This window comes from Artemia franciscana, unplaced genomic scaffold (assembly GCF_032884065.1).
Source record: "Artemia franciscana unplaced genomic scaffold, ASM3288406v1 Scaffold_847, whole genome shotgun sequence".
Classification (NCBI taxonomy): domain Eukaryota; kingdom Metazoa; phylum Arthropoda; class Branchiopoda; order Anostraca; family Artemiidae; genus Artemia; species Artemia franciscana.
In genome coordinates, this window is record NW_027068448.1 from 145,325 (window position 1) to 152,901 (window position 7,577).

A 7,577-nucleotide genomic window follows, 5' to 3' on the forward strand; every position below is an offset into this window, starting at 1 on the left:
TTGAAATAGAAATACCTTTTGATGATATTAATACATTTTTCAATGAAATTTCACCTCAAATCTGAGATGAAGCTTCTTCAAAGGAATTCACAGAATTACGAGTGTTTAATGAATATCCAAGATTACAAGATACATGGCAAAACCAAGATATAGTTAACTTTGAATATGAATATAGCAGTACAGCAATAGTTGAAAAGAGAACAGGAGAGGGGATTTGACCCCCCCCCCCTTAAAGAGGTAACAGAAATAAATATATAAAAAATTTGCACGTTTTTGGAAGTTTTTATTTAAAACTAGAACTGACAATCGTTTCAAAATTAATATAAACTTGAATGATATAATATACACTGTTGAAATGTGCTTTAAAATATGCTGACACTCACATTATTTTGCTTTCTAGATTATTGCCCCCTGTCCCCTTCAGACACAATTTAGCTCCCTCCAGATCTCAGTTCGCCCGCTCCCCAGCTGAAATTTAGTTTCTGCAAATAAATCCCGTGAAAACTAAGATAAACCTGTATAATTCAAGTATCCAGAGAAACAGGTCAGTTTTATTTAGTATATCTTTGTCTTTATGGTAATATGTGGATCATTTTTCAGTTTTTCTGAAGAAGTTTTTATAAAAAATGCAAACAAAACCCGGTGTTCCCATGTGGTCACCCATTCAAGAACTGACCGGGCCCAATGTTGTGACTTCCAGGATCCGAAGAGACTGGGTACTTTACACATGGTATGTCTGTTGGCCGGCAAGAGATGGTGAAAGCGCGAAAAGGGAACAGCCGATTCACGGGCTACAGTAACTGTTGGTGATGAATAGGAAACGGAGGGCCATAGCGAACATTCTAGGGAAAGGGTAGTACGTATGGTGCATTGGAATATACAAGGGTTGTCGTCAACAAAACTAAGTGGTCTGTTGAAGGAAGTGTGTATTGATAATGATAAGAAAGATATAGTTGGGTTAGTAGAAACATGGAGTGATGGGAAAAACCCATTTAGTGTTGAAGGGTATAGTGTTTTTAAAAGGGTGAGAAATAAATCAAGTAATGGTCAACATTATGGGGGGATAGTGATATTGATCCGGGATGGAATATTTGATAGAATCCATAGGCTATTATGATCGTCAGAAAATATAGTGTGAATACAGATGTCCATGTTGGATAAGAGGTATGTTATAGGCTGTGTATATATTGCCCCTGAAAACAGTTCTTATATGAACGAATATACATGGGACATATTAATTGAGGAGTATATTAATTATGTTGAGCTGTTTAGTGACCATTTTTTTGTTTTACTAGGTGATTTCAACGCCTACATGGGTACAAGTACAGAGGTTGAAGACACACAGGTGGATCTTGGCAACCCTTGTTTATCAGGAATGGAAAGTATGGTTGAATGGTATGGAAGAAATGGATGACTGAAAGGTAGGACAAGCAAAGATGAAACTAGGAAGAAAAATAAGTGGGGCCATAAGAAGATAAATTTTTGCAGTGAGGGTCGGTTGATAATTTTGCATGGAAGGGTGGGAAAAGATCATGAAAGGGGAGATTTTACGTGTTTTGGTTTGAGGAAGCCTAGCTTGATTGATTATATTATGGTTGATAGGAGATCATGGGAAAGGTGTTTGGATTTTTATGTTATGGATGTTGTAGGATCAGACCATCAGCCAATAGAGGTAGTTATGAAGGCAGGATAGGCGAAGAAAAGAATGAAAGAGACGGAAGGTGAGAGATATAGTTGGAGGAATTAGGGAAAGATCGAAGACTAGGGTAGGAAGGTAATGAAGCAGCAGATTCGAGTAGATTGTAGGGAGGAAAGCCGTATGAAAGAATTGTTGGGAAGTGAACAGATGCAGAAAATGGCGGAGGAATGCATATATATACTGGGAAAAGGGAAGCTAGAATACGCCATGGAAGAAATAACAGGAAGTATATCAGAAATGCAGTGGAGTATCAAATAAGAAAGAGATGGTGAGAAATACAAACGAATTCTTTGATGAGGATTGTCGGAGGCTGAAAGTAAACCTTGTTCAACTTCTCAGGGAAATGAAAGGAGCACTAAATGACCAGGAAACAAATAAACACTTATCGGAGCACCGAACAGAGAGAAAGTTCTACAAAAGGCTAATAAGAAAGAGAAAAAAAACAAGTAGAAGAGATTAGAGCCACAAAGATCAGCGAGGAATACTTGTCAAAAGACCCAAAACAGTTTTGGAGAGAAGTAAGGCGGGAATTCAAGGCCAGTAACCAACATATGCCTCCAGCTGAGTCGTGGGCAACACACCTGGAGCAGACACTAGTAAAAGGGATCAATATGGAGACGGTATAGGGAGTTTAGCAGAGGAGCTATGGGAGCAGAGTAGTTTCCCGTTAAGGAAAGAGGATTATAGTCTCTTTTAGCCGATCAAGGTAGAGGATGTATGAGCAAGCCTAAAAGGAAAGCAGGGATCTTCGGCGCCAGGGGTGGATGGAATACCAGCAAAGATTTGGAAAATAGGGAAAACAGTTCTAGTACCAGTTTTAGCAGCAGTTTTCAGTTTTTGGACTGAAAAAAGGAAATGACTTGATCAGTGGAATTTGTGAGTAGGAATACCAATTTTTAAAAAGGTAATAGGCAGGATCATAGTAATTATAGAATAATTAGCTTAGAAAATGTGATGAGTAAGATTTTTTGCAAGGTTATAGAATCAAGATTAGGGAAGTGGTTGGATGAAAAGGAACTGTTATCCCCTTTCTAGGTAGGGTTTAGAAAAAACCATAGTGCAATAGATCATATTTTGACTTTGAGAATTTTGGTAGATAAGTATAGGAAAGGAAAAGGGGGAAGGTTATTTGCAGCTTTTTTAGACCTGAAAGGAGCATATGATAATCTGGATAGGCACCTGTTGATGTTAAACCTGTTATCTTTAGGACTAACTCACTATTTTGTATTGTTCCTGTGCGAAATGTATAAGAACGTGAAGTTAGCAGTGAGAGTGGCGGGATAGTGCTCAACTCCAGTGCTATCTTTATTGGGACTAAAGTAGGGATGTGTGCTGTCACCGAAATTGTTTAACCTTTATTAAAATGATGCCCATGAATTTTTCGGTAAGAGCAATGCACCAATGCTATCGATAGATTTTTTTAAATTGTGCTTACTGCTATTTGCTGACGACATCGTATTACTGGCTGAATCAAAGGAGAAACTGCAACAATTATTAGAGATTACGGAGGTCTATTTGGAAGAGAAGAAGTTATTCCTGAAGACATCGAAGACAGTGGTGATGGTATTCGATCGTAAAGCCATGGAAAGTGAAGATGTGAATTTTTCCTTTAATGGTGAAACTATACCAGTGAAAAATGAATTTGTTTATCTTGGGGTAAAGTTTACTAGTAATGGGAAATTCAGTGGGCATCTGGATCTAGCGAATGCAAGGGGGATGTATATTAGCGGTCAAATAACGAGGAGTAGTCTTAGACGAGTTACAGATATTAGAGTACATAAAAGGATTTGGACAAGTAAGATAGTACCGGCGATGCATTATGGAGCAGAGGTCTGGGGCTATTGGAAAGGTCTGAAACTTAAGGTGGTTATGATGAGATATTATAAGATGATGTTAGGAATAGGGGATTCGTTTAGTAATTTGGCAATCCAGGGGGATTTAGGATTAGCATCGCTGCGATCTATGAGGCTAGTGACCATGGTGAGATATTGGGCTAGGATACTGGATATGCAGAGATTTACGGTAGCAAAGGCAGCATACTTAGAGGCTTTGACACAGAAAAGTAAAGCAGGGTGGCCGGAGGTGATTAAGGATATCTTAGATAAGTATGGATTAAGGGAATAGTGGAATGAAGGAAAGCGGATTATGGGTATGGAGGAAATAGTAACAAGGATGGTACAAGAGAGGTTGAAGAACCAAGAAATCCAGACAAGGTGGGTAAGCCTGGATTGTTCAGGGTCGTTAAAATTGTATAGACAGATAAAGGGTAGTTGGGGGAGGAGGTATTTTGGAAGGTTGGGTTAAGTAGAGAGGATTTGAAGCCTTATTTGGATTGGAAGGGAGCTGGATTTTTGATTGGTGAGAAAAGAAAGTATAAAGGGAGAAAAGGGGAGAAGGTAGAATCTATTGCTTGTCCTATGTGTGGGTCTCAGGATGAAAGTTTACTACACTTTTTGTGTGAATGTGTTAAATTGAATGAATGGAGGCGAGAGATGTATGGTAAAGAAAAATTGAATGAGATATGGAGGGTAGATAGAATGAAGGAGACAAATTTCCTGAGTATTAAAATAATAGCAAGGTTTGTGAGGATTGCAGCGGTACATCGTGATTGTTTTCTTAAAATAGTATTAATTTATTGTAGTTAATTTGTTGTTGGTTTTTGTTATGTAAATTTTCTATGGCCCACGGACTTTTTCCTGAATAAATTATTATTATATTATTATTATTATTGTTATTATTATTATTATTATTATTATCAATGTTTTGACTGACAAATTCAGACCCTTCAAACTGTACTTATTTGGAGTTTCAAAAACTTATATCCCTGGGTTAGGAAACATGAAAATATATCATACAGAATTTATTTAATCAGGCAGGGAGGATGGGATGTATAGCAGTAAGACAGGGAGTTGGGATCACCATGAATAAGGAAGCATATTCAAAAAGCCTAATATGGTACCATATGTTCTCATATAGACTGCAAAGCCTCTCGGTGCCTCTAAGAATTGCATCCTGTTTATATAAATAATACTGTTTTTTCTGTAGATTTTAGCGCTAAATCCATATTATACTTTTTTTTTAAAACGAATTTCCATTTTTCCTTGTCTTTAAATTGACTTCCAGTACCAGAAAGAAAACAAATGAAGAGTATATCCATACAGAAATTGAATATAAGATTTGCCTGATCATCTTTGTGGGTCTATTGTATATGTAGTTCCAAGATAACGATTCAAACATTGGTAGCAATCTTCTAAAACTTGTTCTTCGGGTATTTGTTCCATGATGCATGAAGCAGCACCAAAGTCCATCCAACCAACATAGATGGGTGTTCCCAAACGGTGTAAAATCCTTAGATATCTCTAGTCGAGTCCTAAAATGAAGCCTAATACTGTTGTAAATTTCACCCTAAATTCAGAGGTGTACTAATGAAGAAATACACTACAAATCTATTGTTGAAAAACAAAATGTGGCTCATTTTTAAATACAAAAATTCTTGTCTGATGCAGTGGAATATTAGACAAACAAAAAATGTTCCTTCGGCTGAATTCAAATGTAGATATTGGCTTCTATAACGAGACTTATTTCTTTTAAGAATATTTTGTAGCAAACCTTGTCGAAATTTTTGACAGAGAGCAACAGGCCCTGTCGAAATATAGGTGACTGTCGAGGCTTCACTGAACATGTAAAACAGATGAAAAACAATTGGTTTCAAAATTCAAGGTTCCTCTGACGAAAACGTAGTTGTCAAATTTACCGGCACTTTCTCAACAACAAGACATTTTGACGATTCTTATTTGTAATAATATTTCACAAGAAAAAAAATCTAGCTTTTTTAATAATAGTTTTACTAAATTGATGCTAGATACTAGATTTTTCCATCATCTGAGGAACTGCCACTTGGCTTCGAGCTATGTTCATATTTTCAAGCATTTGACTTGGTAGATCACAACATCCTAATTCATTTATCACTGAATAATTTTGAAGTACACTCTATGGTACTAAATTTTACACATGTTTTCGTTCAAATGAATCCTAAGCTCTAAAATACAAAATATTCTCTCTAAGCCCCTCCTTAAATAGCACGGAATTCCTATCCTACCCAAAATACTAATGAACAGAATGCTAAAGTCAAACCAAAAGTCTTTAAATTAAGCCTTCTGGAGTAGAAAAAGTAGTTTTAAACTGTCAGATCATCGGTAACTTTGTCCTCAGGGTTACCAAAGGGACACTTTTAGTGCTTTTTTTACACTTTTTCACTCTGGGTGACACCGTGCCACTATTGGGTGAAAAAAGGCAACTTATTGAAAAAAGGACACTTTTTGGCATTTTTTCAAAATCAATACCATAAGTAAAAGATAAGGCATCCAAGATTCTAGCCTACATGAAAGAACCTACAACGTAGGTGTATCTGTACTTTCTGGTTTTTGTGCTTGGTAAGGTAAATACCTTGAACGTACTGTTCGAATCTGGGGACACAATGATCCACACTTTGATAACAAGCTTCAGATCGACATTGAAAGCGATTATGAGATGCTTCGTGAGACCAGAAATCCTGAACAGAATTGATGTGACATGAAATGTTCAAAAATCCTGAACATGTTGAGTTGCCTCTTTAGCCACGAAACTACAAAAATGTGAAAGATGTGTTGTATGGTCCCAACACAGAAGCTTATCTGAATGACGAAGGAGCATCAGGGAATGCTCTTGAACAGTTTAGGCTGACGTGCTTGGGATTCTACGGTGAAGTAGATGAGAAAGCGGGTCAATCATAAAGATAAGACGTTACAAGCTCTCGTGTACTTAGACCCGAAAGTTGCCGTGAATGGAACTGTTGAAACGATTAGTCCTTTGACCAGCAGATTTAGCGAACTCCTGGGGAAAAGTCAGAGTGAGATAGAGTCTGCTAGAGACACTCTCGAAACCCAGTGGCTGAGCCTGCCAGATTCCAAAGAAGAAATGATCCTGAAGTCTGGTGGTGAAGAGCTAGTGTCCTCACATCTTATTTTTGGAAGCTCTTGTTAGATGTGAAGAATCCCGACGGCAATCCCAAATTCTTTGAACCATCAAACTTTATATTGAATTTTTGCGCGTTACCTCACTCAAGTGCTGGGGCCGAAAGACAGTTTTCTCAACTAGCAAACATTAAAACCAAGTTGCAAAATCGGTCGGAAGTGAAAACTGTGGATTTTCTCATGCATGTAAAGCAGATGGTTACTCGTAGTGCTGCGTCGGTGGATCGGTAGCAGATTCCGCCAATATTACTTAACAAGTTTTTGAGGTGGTACTGCAAGGCTGACGAAAAGGATGAGCAAATAGAGAATGAATCCGAACCTGACCTATTTGACTGGACCAATCAGAAAACCAAAAAACTGAAATCAGATTTCAGTAGCCGAAGTTTTTTTTCTCAAAAATGGTTAACCACTAGAAATTGACTTTTTTTTCAAAAACGAAAGCTGAAGCTTTGAACAGATTTCTTGTACAGGAATTCGGCATTAAAGTTTCCCTTCATACTCTCATATTCTTGTAATTTTCTCCATTCTTTCTTGAAAAACTTGGCGTTTTCTGAACCCAGGGTGTGGCTGGACCTCTGTATAACGCTTCTGAATTGGAATCCAATTAATAATGTATCTGCTCAAATTTCGCAAGCCTTCATAACATGGAATGCACCGTATGTGAAATCTATTACAGTATTTCCCTTATAAAGGTCTCTTCATGCAGTCTAGGTTTTTCGGTTCGGTCCATCTTGAGCCGCGAAGATGGCAAAGGCCTAGCGCAAAATATTTAAGATTTGCTTAGACATATTTTGTGTACCATTCTGCTTTTGGTGAAAAGGATTGCGATTAAATAAGCCTTTCCATTGTCGCCGTCGACCTCTTCT

General features: G+C 37.6%; 1 pseudogene; it reads right to left on the minus strand.

Moving 5' to 3' along the window:
• Positions 1 to 627: 627 nt before the first annotated feature.
• Positions 628 to 744, minus strand: LOC136043701 (5S ribosomal RNA; annotated as a pseudogene).
• Positions 745 to 7,577: the final 6,833 nt, after the last annotated feature.